This window comes from Gracilinanus agilis, chromosome 3, assembly GCF_016433145.1.
Source record: "Gracilinanus agilis isolate LMUSP501 chromosome 3, AgileGrace, whole genome shotgun sequence".
In the NCBI taxonomy this organism is placed as follows: Eukaryota; Metazoa; Chordata; class Mammalia; order Didelphimorphia; family Didelphidae; genus Gracilinanus; species Gracilinanus agilis.
Window position 1 is genome coordinate 320,524,974 of NC_058132.1, and position 14,080 is coordinate 320,539,053.

A 14,080-nucleotide genomic window follows, 5' to 3' on the forward strand; every position below is an offset into this window, starting at 1 on the left:
GTGAATCAGGTTGAATGAGGTGATTTCTGTTGTCCTAAAGACAATTTGTTCCTCCCATGGCATTGGTTCAAGGAAAAGACAACTGTCCCTAATTTCCCCATTTTTCTGAAGTTTGTACTTCATTTCTCTGTGAGCAATAAGAATTAATGCATTTCTTGTGGCAGCTCGTTGGACCCTTTTATCATACACCTAGCATTTTCCTTTTCCTATTCTGCACCCTCCTCTCCCATTCCCTTGCAATTTTGTTGTTTCTTTATTGCTGCTTAGTGTTATATAAACCATATTTGTGGCTGCTAATCCTGCTTTGATTAGCCTTATTGAGTGAGATTAGGGGATAGGTAAGGATTACCCAGGCTGGGGAAAGTTAGAGCCATCTGGCATTTAGTGTGTACCTGGAAGAATGGGAAAGTGCCTAAGCAATGGGTTTGTTCCTAGGTGATCATTGCCCTCTTTCCTTTTCATTTCAGAGGAGGAACTTGGCTTTAAGGCATTTACTGATGATGAAGCTAAGGCTAAGATAGGTGAGTTTCCTTTCCCAAGGTCACACAGTTAGTGAGTGGAAGAATGAGAATTTGGACTCACATCCTTTGAACCTCCAGGCTCAGCATTCTTTGTAGGACAGTATGCTACTTTCCAAAGCAAGCAATTATCTTGTTCTTCTATTTTTATTTCATGTGTTATCAGAAACTTAACATTAAACATTATGCTATTGTCAGTTACCTTTTGATACATACATGCCTTATCTCTCTAAGGAATTTTTAAGTTCCTTAAAGGTAGGAGCAATTTCTTAAACTTAAAAGACAGTGGGATATAATGAAAATAGAGCTGAAAGCAGAATTACAAGACCTGAGTTTTAATTTCAGGATTTGCATTTACCATCCATGTGACTTTGAGCAAAATCACTTACTTCTATAAATCTCAATTTCTTCATCTGTAAAATGGGTTTCATGATCCTTGTACCACCTACATAATATGGTTGGTGTGAAGAAAGTACTTTGCAAACTTCCATGGACATTATAAATGTGGTGGGTTTTTTTAGATTTTGAAAAATACCTCACATAATACATACAATAGAAACTCAATAAAATTTTTATCAGTTGACATAAACGGGGTTTATTCATGCATTTTTTCTTATGCCATTGTAGGGTCTAAATATAATATTGGTTTTCTGGTTAGAATTGAACCACCTTGTAAAAATAGAAAAAAACACAGTAAAACAAAAACATTTTTAGTACACATTGCCTTTCTGACAAACCGTGGGAGGCATGTTTCAGTATCTAATCTCTGGACCCAGCAAATCAGAGTCCAACTTTATTGTTTAAAAAAAAAAAACTAATATCGTTGTCACTGTCTATTTTTTTTCCTCTAATTTGGCTTACTTCACTATGTTAATTCATAAGGACTTTTCTATGTTGCTCTGAGTTTGTTATATTCCTCATGTCTGATTACATGGTAATATTCCTTTCTATTCATTCATATATTAGAGTTTAGTTAGCTATCCCTGAATCAGTGGGAACTCACTTTGCTTTCAGATTTTTGCTTCTACATAAAATAATGCTAAGGATAATTTTGTACCTTTCATTTAGCCTTTGTTTCCTTGGAGAAAATATTGATTCATTTCTTTAAATTTTAGGGTAATACTCTCCTAAACTAGGAGAAATTAAACGTTGTAGAGGTTTTTAATCTGGGGTGTATGATCATGTTTTTTTTAAAGTTTTAATTAATATATTGAAATATAATTAGTTTCCTTTGTAATAAAATGTATTTTATACATTTTATTTTATTTTATGTTTTTTAAAAACCCATATCTTTCATCTTAGAATTAATACTGTATATTGATTCTAAGGCAGAAGAGTGGTAAGGGCTATGCTATGGGAGTTAAATGACTTGCCCAGGGTCACACAGCTAGGAAGTGACTGAGGCCATATTTGAACTCAGGACCTCCTGTCTCCGTGCCTGGCTCTCAATCCACTGAGCCACCCAGCTGCCCCCTATTTTATACATTTTAAAACATGATTCTGAGAAGGGCTTTATAGGCTCACCATATTGTCAAAGGGATGCATAACACAAAAAATATGTTAAGAACTCCTGGATTAAAGCAACATTAAAAAATCTTTACTTTCTTTTTTAGAATCAATACAATGAATTGGTTCTAAAGCAGAAGAATGGTAAGGGCTAGGCAATAGGGGTTAAGTGATTTGCCCAGGATCACACAACAATTAAGAAGTGACTGAAGCCAAATTTGAAACCAGTATCTCCCATTTCTAGGTCTGATCCTCATTTCACTGAGCCACTTCACTGCCCTGAGAGCAACATTAGAAGGATCTCAAGCTGGGTTTGGTAGCTGATAGGAAATACATAAAAAAATTAGTATTCAAAATTATCTCAACAAGATAGAAACCTGCTTTAAAATCAAGTAGAGGGGGCAGTTAGGTAGCTCAGTGGATTGAGAGTCAGGCCTACAGACAGGAGGTCCTAGGTTCAAACCTGGCCTCAGCCACTTCCCAGCTGTGTGACCCTGGGCAAGTCACTTGACCCCTACTGCCCACCCTTACCACTCTTCCACCTAGAAGCCAATACACAGAAGTTAAGGGTTTAAAAAAAATTAAAATAAAAAAAATTTTTAATCAAGTAGAAAATGTAGGAGGGAAAAGTCACAAAGCCTGATTTAATATGTAAATATTTTTAAAATTTTAAACTTCAATATTTAATTGAATTGAACAGGTATAGGATAGGAGAAAGTTGCCTTAGTCGTTCCTATGAATGGAACTAATGGTAGTACAAATCAATGTTATACTATGTCAAGAGTTCAAAAGCTTAATTCATCTTGGGCTGAAATAAAAAAAAAAACAGTGCCCCAAACAATGGAAGAAATAATTCCACTGAATCCTGCATTGGTCAGGTTGTATCTGTAATATTTTGTTCATTTCTGAGCACCCGTGAAGGGGACATAGAAAAATTGGAACACGTATAGAGGAAATTGACTGGGATACTGAGGAGTCTGGAAATCATCTTATCATTACTTGAAGACATGTTCTTAAATCAACTGCTTTATGCTGTAAAGAATGGTCAAAGGGCAGGTGGGTTTACGCTCAAGAAGAGGTGACTAATTAGACATGTAGTAGATTTCTGCCAACATTTGAAAACTTGTTACAAAGAGGAGGAAGTAGATTTAACCCGTTGCTTGGAAGTTCAAAATTAGGATGAACACATAGAAATCGTAGGGAAGCCAATGCTGACATAATGTTAGAGTTTTGTAACAATCATAGCTGTTTAACAATGAATCAGTCTGTTTCTTGCTGTAGTGAGCTCCCTGTTGAAGCAGTGAATGGACGGCCATCTGTTTGGAGGTTCTAGAGAGAATTAAAGTGTTAGCTAAGAGTAGAATTAATCACTAGGGTTCCTCACAGTTTCAGATTCTATAAACAAATTTACTATGCAACTAGCACAATTTTAGCTGCAGTAAAGGACATAAAGGAAGGTGAAGAAATAAATGATCTCAGCCTTCCAAGACTTACAAGCTTCCCTGACCACCTCCAGCTTGAAATGATCTTTTGCTCCTTTGAACTCTTCTAGCAATTATTGTCTGGATAATTCATTTGGCAATTAATCATGAACTGTTCAGTGGCAGCTCTTCTATTGTCTCGAACAGCTGAAAGTTATGACTTTGGAAGAGAATGGAAAATATGGGAGGTAAACAGCTGTTTCAATAGATGGTAACATTGACTAGGATTTGCTTATTCTGGAGTATAACTTATGATGGGCTCTTGGCAAGGGACATAGATTATCACATGAAAACTAAGAGATGTATTTGGTAGGAAATTTATGCATGATTTTGATGAATGCAAAATTAAATTTAAAGGGAAGGAAGGGAGAAAAACACCAGATCAATCTGCAAAAAAATCAAATCTGGTGGAGGTCAACTGATGAAAGAACTGGTGTGAAATAGAAGAATCATAAAGGAAGATATACCTAGTAATTGTCAGGTAAAAAACAAGCACATCAGGAGTAATGCTCGCACCTCATTTTATACCAATGCACAGAGTGAACCTGAAATGTTAATGCTAGGTAAATATAATGTAGTAGGTATTATTAAGAATTATTTGAATGGAATTGAGGACAGAAATTTGGTAATGTATATACCTTGTAAAAAATGTATCAAATAAAATAGGTTCAGGCATAGTACTGTATGTCAAGAAGATGTATGGAAGGCCATTTAGCTTAAGGAGCCAGCACGGGAGAGAACATTTGGGTGAAGCTATAAGGAGAGAAAAAGAAGCAATATTATTGTGAGAAAACTTTCTATCATGACAGAATATATAGGAGATGCATAGCATAGTGCTTGATACATAATACTTAATAAATTCTTTTGATTGATCAATTAGTATAAATTATAAATAAGAAGAGGCAATATATACATATACATAAACACACTATATATATATACTACATAAATATATATGTATATGTAACACCACCGAATGGGCAGTACAACTGCTATACTATCCATTCTCTCCTCTTTTCTGGAAAGTGCTGGATATGAATACTTCTAAAGCTTACCCATACCCTAAAATGGAACCAATTCATTGTATGACATTCTCTTTGGTCACTATTCTTTCTTTTCTACCCATTCTTTCTTTCATATCAGAAGCTTGAGATTTAATTAACCATACTCTGCTATTTTAAATTATTTTCCTTTTATTCTAGGGGAAATATAGCTGCTCTCATTGCATATGATGGTTTTATAAGCTATTTTGTGATTTTATATCAGATGCAAAGCCATGAAAAAAGTTAAAATAGTTCAAATTGCCTAGTTAGGGAAAATTGGAAACATTTAGACAGAGGTTTGGTTTTTTTTTGTCTTATTTTAAATTTTGAATATTTCCAGCTAACCTCTCTCTTCCTACATTTCCTCTATCTCTAAATGCAAAAAATATATAGGCATCCAATTCAATAAACATTTGTTAAATGTCAACTATGTTCCATCCACTTTGCTAAGTGCCAGGGATATAATTAATTAAATAATGATGATTCCCGCCCTCAGAGGCTCACAGTTTATTGGGGGGAGACAACGATAGGAGGCAGGAGAGAAAAGTGGGGAGAGAAAGGGTAAGAGGGCTTTATCTGGGAAGGGCATCTTGTTCTATGGAGTTGAAATCAGGCACAGCAGGAGATGCAGAGTGGAGACATACAATATAACCATTATTTTTAAAAAATGAAACAAAATTAAGATACAGAAAATATTTTAATTAGAAAAGAAATGAGAAAGGAGTATATAACAGCACCCACTGTTGGGCTGGTAGGGTTTGGGAAATCAGGGAAAGAGAAGACATTTTGGAACTTCCCTTAGTTCTTGAAGAAGTAGTAACAACTAGAAGTTTCAGTCCAAGTTCTTTGTTCTAAGATGCTTGTAGAGATCCAAAGGCCCAACATGATTTCCACTTCTCTTTCTCTTTTACTTGTTTGCATACCACCACATGATTATTATTCTAGCCAGCTCTTGAAGTCTTGGATGGGGCATTTGCTTATTGACGTTGCTGCCCCACTCTTTCTGATTCAGTTCCTTCTCCTCCCATTCTGCCTTTTTACAGACCATATATGCCTTAAAAAAAAAAACAACTCTTAGACATTATTCAGATGCATTTTTTGTTTCAGTGAATGGATACACACAATCTCTCCTACAAATGCCAGTTTTAAATTCGTATTACATAGAATAAAAATGGGGGACTTCGTGTTGGGTTTTTTTTTGGAGGTTTAATCTACAAAGAATTGCCCCAAGCCAAAAACAATGTGTATTTACATGTTCTTATTGAATTTATTGATTTTTGATGCTGATTAAAAATTACTTGGTAGAGCAATATGATATTCTAAAGATTTTTCTCTACCAAGATGAATACTATAGAAAAGATATCCATAATTTCTTGAAAGATAGAATTAGAATAATGTAATTTGATGTTTCTCATGTTAATTTTAAGAGAAGTATAAAGTAGAGATATGTATGTTTGTCAAAAAGTATATATTTTCTCATATAAAGTCCAGTGGTGGGTCCAAACCCAGTAAGGAGGATTTATATGATGATATGTAGAAGAATTACACAGATTAAAGAAGCATGAATGAATTGTAATTTGAATCACTAGAGTATCTACATAGAAAAGATGACAGATGAATCAAAGTATTAAATTAAATATGATAAATAAAAATGTCTTTGTTACTAACTTCATCTCCCATGAAGATGAAGAGGCTGAATTCCACATTTAATTCTGAACAAAGAAATTAATTGTTTAGGGAAATTGAGATGATAATAGCCTCAAAAATGAACATAACACCTTCATAATAATGAGAGAAATGATCCAATGTTGGGCTTCATCTCCAATATGTTCTGGATTTGAAGAAAACAGATTTTAAATAATTCAGAGAAGAGATCATTACTGTCATTGCCAGAGGCTCTAAAAAGGCTCAAAAGCGATGTGAGACTTTAAAAAATGGAGCAGGTAGGTGGCTCAGTGGATAGAGTCAGGCCTAGAGATGGGAGGTCCCGAGTTCAAACCTGACCTCAAACATTTCCTAGCTGTGTGACCCTGGGCATATCACTTACTCTCCATTGTCTAGCTCTTACTGTTCTTCTGCTTTGAAACCAATACGCAGTATTGATTCCAAGACAGAAAGTAAGGGTTCTTTTTAAAAAAATGAAATTCTGACAATATAATCACAAATGATTTCAGCAAGTAGGGAAAAAGAGTATGCATTTAAAGATTTTAGTGTGACAACATAAGGAGCTCTCCAAAGAGTTCAGATTTTAAAATAATTTTTACAAAACTTAACAAAAGTAATATATAATCAATTAAGGATTCCAAAACTGCCAAGAAACTGGGACAATTATGTCAGGAAGGCCGAATCCCAGAATGAGATTAAATATACAAATAATTCTAATGGTGCAACAATGACTTTTAGAATTATGGTTGAAGGAAGAAAATAAATAAGGGTTAAGTATACTGCTTGTAGCATATAGGACACAAAAAAAAGGAGAATCTGAAACTTTTTCCCTCTTCTGTGAAGCAAAATCATATTTAAATTCAAAAGATGTAGTTAACAGAAAATTGTTGCTCAGGATAGGTGAAGAGAATAATAAAGCATCTATTAAGCCTAACAAATATGTTTTTTTTCAAAGGGTAGAAAGTTTTCAAAAAGTGCAAATCAGTGAGTTTTATATCAGTCCTGAAAATTCTTCATCAAAAGGTATTTGAACATGTAGAGAAAAGAAATTATTAGTTATAATAATCTAGCATGGATTCACTAAGAATGAATCCTGCCAAACTACTTTCAATTTTGTTTTTATTTCTGAACAATATTTTAGACTTGTAGTTCAATGAACAATAGATACAGTGTTTTTCCTGACAGCTTTCTGGAAAATACAGTGAATTTTTAACTATGTTATGTGGATTCAATATTGGTTGAATAATTATACTCAGAGAGTTGACTAAAGTTTTGATGCCTACCTAGAAAGATATTTCCAGTAATCTGCTGCGGGGTCCTTTTATACACTTTTGTCTCTTCAGTACAATCAAATAATTAAATGATGGAGTAGAAAGCAACACCAAATTCTCAGATGACAAATTTCAGAGCTAGCTAATATGACAGAATCAATATACAAAAAAGCAACAATATAAAAAAAAGGTGGGCCAAAGCTAGGAAGATGAAATTTAATAGGAAGACAGATAAATATTTTTATCTAATTCAAAAAGTCAGCTGCAAAAGAACAGAATATTTCCATTGGATTGGAGTTAATGACCAAATTTTTCAATATTTTAACTTAAAATAGTATGAATTAGAATATATAGTATGGCTTCACTGTTCATTATGTGCAATTAGTACTTAGTTATAATACACTTTACAGCAATAATCAATTAATCAATAAACAAGCATTTATTAACTGTGTATTATGTATGTAGAGTATGTACTATGTTAGGTACTAGAGATACAAAAAACAAAAATTAAAAAGGCCTTTCCTTCAGAGAATTAATATTTGATTTGAGAAGACAATGTGTACACTTAATATATATATAAAAATTACTAGGCAATGCTCTAAAAGAGGTTCTAGAAACTATAGGGGTGAGGAAAAGCTTCAATTAGGAAGTTCTATTTAGTCAAAGTTTTAAATAAAGTAGAGATTCTAAGAAGAAATGAGGAAGGAGTGCATTCTTGTCATGGGTATAACCTGTGCAATATCAAAAGGTAGAACATGGAGTGTCTCATGTGAGGAATATAAAAAGAATATTTGAGAGAATGGAAATTGAATCTTTAGAATTGGAAGGAGATACATTGAACATATAATGCATAATATTATTTTCAAATATTTGGCAGGCTATGGAAAGGGGTTAGAATTTTATTTCGTATTGTGCAAAGGACAGAATAAGCAGAATGTGTGGAAGTTAAAGGGAGAGAGATTTTGAAAAAATACAAAGAATTTCCTAATAATTAGAATTAATCAAAACTGTAGTAGATTACTATATTAAGTAGGGAGCATCTTAGATTATCTAATTACATTTTTTCAATTATGTGAAGAAACAAATTTTGACAATTGTTATCTGATATTTTGCAATCTAGATTCTCTCCCCTTTATACCCTGCCCCACACCGATGAATAGTTTGAAATAGCTTATATTAGTGCTGTCAGGCAATACATATTTCCAATATTTTGTATGTTGTGAAAAAAGATACATATCACACATACAAGAAAAAAATTCATGAAGGAAATAAAGTGAAGAATGTTGTTTTGATCTGTATTCAGACTCTGACAGTTTCTTCTATAGTTGTGGATAGCATTTTTCATCATAAGTCCCTTGGGATTATCTTGGAACCTTGCATTATGGATAATAGTTTAGTACTTCATGATTGATTGCTGTTCAATATTTCTGTTGCTGTATACAGTGTTTTGGTCCTACTTTCTTCATTTTGCATCAATTAATGCATTTCAAGGTTTTTCTGAAGTCGTTCTTTGTCATTTCTTATGGCATAATAGTATTCCATCATAACCATATACCACAACTTGTTCAGCCATTCCCCAAATGCTGGACATCCCTTCAGTTTCTAGTTCTTTGCCGCCATTGTTTTATGGCCCTTTGGACATGGTTCCAGATTGCTCTCCAGAATGACCATATCAGTTCACAGTTCCTCTAACAGTGCATCAGTACCCACAATTTTCCCACATTCATTGGGATTATTTAGACAGAGGTTAGATGGTAAAGGATATAGTAGACTAAATTTCCATATAAGAGATAGGGATAAGGTTGAATTATAATGTCTGATAAGTTTATTTCTGTACTTGAATTTTATATTGTTATGAAGAATTTACACATTCACATGGTATCTCTTTTTTACTTCTGGTGGAAAGCAAGTAACAGAGAGGTATAGAATTAGATATTAAGAATACCACTTTTTTAGAACTGTCTAAAGCATGGTTGTCAGTTCTTTAAATATGAGCTCATTGTCCATGACCATTTAGTTGGTATACTACTTAAGGAACTGACCGATGTCAATAAAGGCTATCTTATTATAAATGAAGAAAGAAGATGTAAAAGAAGCTTTCAGTTAAATAGGAGGATGGTTTATTGATTCTTTTTGAAGAGACAAACAACTAAATTTATGGAATTGATTTCATCCTCCTCTCAAGATCAACAAGTAATATTGCTTCAGGAACACTTGTTCATCTTGCCTTGGCCTGCTCAAGGTGAGCATAAGAGAAAAAGATCACCATGATTACAAAATTCATGTGATAACATTTGTTGCAGAGGTAGAAAGATACTCCCAAAATATGATATAATACTATGAACCAAATTAATACACATTTCTTCATATATGTACATAATGACTTCAGTATAAAGGTGGAAAAGAAGAAGATGGCAAAAGATATCAAGGCAAATGACTTGGGTTTGAAAAACAGGTTTATAAATTACTCAGATTCTTTGAGCCTACGTATCATTAATACTTTCTTCAAGGAAAGAGTCAGAAGATACTAAATATCTTCCATGACACATATGACACATATGTATATATGACACATAAAACTATGTCAATAGAAGTAAAATTAGATATTTGAATCAACAGTAAATGGCTAATTATTTATGTGGACATAGGTTCAGATTCAGCTATCTGTCATCACTATCAACTAGTTAGAGCAAAATTAAAAATCATAGCTATATTAGAAGGATAAAAAAGACATTGATTGCAATTATAATACCTACATACTAACCTATTCAAATCAGCTATTGATATTGAAAAAATGGGAGATGGATAAAGGAAAAGACAGGCAGCATTATCTTAAATGTAAACAATAAAAAAAGTAGTTGAAATAACGACACTCAAAAACCCCCAGAAACTTCCTTAGATAGAAAATAGTTGATTTCTTTGTTATGTGGAAAGATAAGGCAGTCAAGAGTAATGCTGGTTTAGACTATAAACATATTTTCAAAATGGCACAGAGGAAGAAGATGGAAAATTCCTTGAATTATCATCTTACTAAATAGCAAGAGTGATGGAGGGAAAAAATAATTTTCCAGAAAGTTTTATGAGACTCATCTAAAGCAAATCATCTGAAGAACACATATATATTGGAACTAGAAAGGAGACAATCAACATGTGAAAAATGAACAGATCTATCCACATTCTTAAAGCTCTTCTTGTTATTAAGGGCCACCATATTTGGATACTACTACTACTACTACTACTACTACTACTACTACTACTACTACTATTACTACTACTACTACCACCACTAAACTACTACTGCTGCTGCTGCTACTACTACTACTACTTCTACTGCCACTACCACCACCATTACCACGACAATTACTGCTACTACTTTTATTACCACTACTACTGATACTACCACTAATTGCTGAACTTTAAATGGAGTTTTTAGTTTTGTAAACCAACTTATTAGGGTAGCGAGGTAGTACAGTGGATACAGACTTGGAGACAGAAAGACTCATATCCTTGGGTTCAAATCTGGTCTTAGGCAATTACTAGCTGGGTGACCTTGGGTAAGTCACTTAATCCAGTTTACTTCAGTTTCCTCTTCTGTAAAATCAGCTGGAGAAGAAAATGGTCAACCATTCCCCTCTCTTTGTCAAGAAAACCTCCAAATCTGGTTACAAGTTGCAAATGAGTGAAAATAGCTAAACAACAAAGATGTTTATACATGTTATCTCATTTGTGCCTCAAAAATTACCCTGTAAGGTAAGTGTTATAATTTTCTTGTTTAAGATATGGAAACTAAGGATTAGAGTTATTAGGAAACTGCTTGCTCATTGTCACAGGGATAGTAACATTTATAAATCACTTAGTATGTGCCAGGAAAAACCCTGAGCCCTTTACAATTATCTCATTTTTTCCTCAAGACAACCCTGGGAAGTAAGTGCTATTATTATTTAACTTTACAAGTGAGGAAACTGAAGAGAACTGGCGGTCAAGTGACTTGGTCTAGGGCCATAGTAAGTGTCTGAGGCTGGATTTGAACTTAAGATTTTCCTTATGCCAGATCCAGAGGTAATGGTATGAGTAATGATATTCAATTCTTCCTGATTCCATAACCATCAATCTATCCACTATATGATTCTACCTTTAAGGCTCAAACAAACAATGTGAGGAAGTAGAAATGATATTAAAAATGAACCTGGAAAGAGCAACAGAACTAGACCAAGTACACAAAGAAGTAATTCATGATTGAGGTAGCCTTGTTTAAAAAGTATTAAGTGACTGATTTCCAAAATGTCTAAAAAAGGGAAAGAAAACAAAATATTGGAAGAAAACATGGACAAGAATATTGCCCAGAGGAAATGGATACATGATAATGAGTAATTTTACTTGAAGAAAATCAATGCAACTAGATTAAGAAGCAGTCAAATTTGCTTTTTTTTTTCCTTTCTGACTTTTATAATTTATTATAAGAGTGGGGAAGGAGGGAGAGATATATTGGGAATGAAGGGCCTGTTAAAAACAAAAATGTGAATAGATTTTTAAAAGAGATTTTAAATAAATTTATTTATTAATTTTATTCATTAAAATTTTTATTAATAATGTTTATTAATAAATTTAATAAAATAGATATTTAGAAGAAAGATTTTTAAAATGTTGTTGGAGGATATAGTTATCATTTCATGTATCAATAGTCTCATCTCTATGAAATCTATGTGATTGTGATATACACATATGTCCAATGGTATCCTTGATAAAAATATGAATAGGTTATAGTGTTTCATGTTTTTTTTACAGCTACCTAAATCTTAACAATATCAAAGTTGGCTGAAAATTATAGAGAATTTAAATTCTTTGTTTAATATTTTTTGATGATAAAAATCATTTGATTGTTTTGAATAAAATTCAACCTTAAAAGCTTCCTCTCATGATGAATTAAGAATACGAGATGTTTAATAGTTGTTACTACAGAGATAATGAAGGAATCTTTTGATTATTGTTGAACAAGGCCCAAGGCAAGAAGACATATGCTTATCAAAGGTATTTGTAATTGTCATGGACGATGCCTGGTGTGAAGTCCAAATGGAAATGTGATTCCCTGGAGGTGGTGATGTCCTCCAGATGTTTCTTATTGTGGATGAAATTATGCTGAATAAATTGTGCACTTGGATACTACAGAGTCTCTTTAATGAGATCTATGAAAAATCAGAAGAGGTAGACTTAATAATCTACATGAAATGTTATGGTATAAATACTTCTCCCTGCATCAGTTCATACATGCTTTTAGTATTCCATCACATTCAGATAACAAATGCATTTAGCCATTTCTCAGTTGATGGGTAGCCTCTTAGTTTCTAGTATCTTTTTATTATTTTACCATAAAAAAGAGCTTAGAGTTCACAATGAGACATTTTTTGAAAAGAGCTTAGATTGAATTAGTTTTGCTTGACTATGCATATTTGCCAGGAGGAATTTGCTTTCTTTTTCTTTTTCTATTTCATTAGGTAGGGGAGGAGAGAGAAAATAGATTTGTATTTTAAAAAAATAGCAACTTAAAAAATAAAACAATCTATAAAAAAATCAATGAGGAATGTCTTTTGCCCAGAAAATGACCTGTAGTTAGATGGTCAGTCCATTAATTTGTAGTCTTTGCTGTCATAGAAAGAATTGCTATAAATATTTTTGTACATATAAGAGCTTTCTTGTTTTTCATTGAATTCTTTGGAATACAGACCTAGTAGCAGTATTTCTGGGTCAAAGGGTATGCCCAGTTTTATAGCTCATAGGTCATAGTTTGAAAATGTGATGATTACTGATTTGTAATATAGTTTGAAATCTGATACTGCTAGGTTGCCTTTCATATTTTTTTTAGTTCTATTGATATTCTTAATTTTTTGTTCTTCTAGATGAAATTTGTTATTTTTTCTAACTCTATAAAATAAATCTTTAGTAGTTTGATATGTATGGTGTTGAATAAGTAAATTAATTTAGGTAGAATCTTTATTTTTGTTATATTCCTTGGGCTATGTATAAGCAGTTAATATTTCTCCAGCTGTTTCAACCTACCTTTAATTGTGTGAAAAGTGTTTTGTAATTGTATTCTTAATCATTCATGGGTTTGTCTTGGCAGGTAGATTGCAGTTATTTTGAATGGAATTTCTCTTTCTCTTCCTACTAGACTTTGTTGGAAATATGTAGAAATGCTGATGATTTTATATCCTGCAACTTTGCTAAAATTGTTAATTGTTTCAGTTAGATTTTTAGTGGATTCTTTTTCTCTCCCTGAAGAATAAAAACCCAAGCTCTTTTCCTTCCTATCTTCCTTCCTTCCTTCCTTCCTTCCTTCCTTCCTTCAATACTGTGTATTGTTGCAGAAAAATGGTAAGGGCTAGGTAACGGGGGTTAAATGATATGTCCAGGGTCACACAGCTGAAAGTGTCTGAGGTCAGATTTGAACCTAGGACCACCCATCTCTAAGCCTGTCTCTCAATCCACTGAGCCACCCAGCTGTCCCCCATTTAATATTTTTGTACCATTTTCATTTCCCCCCCTATTTTCCCCTCTGATATTCTAATATCTTTCCTTAGCTTTTTCAAGAATTCTTATAG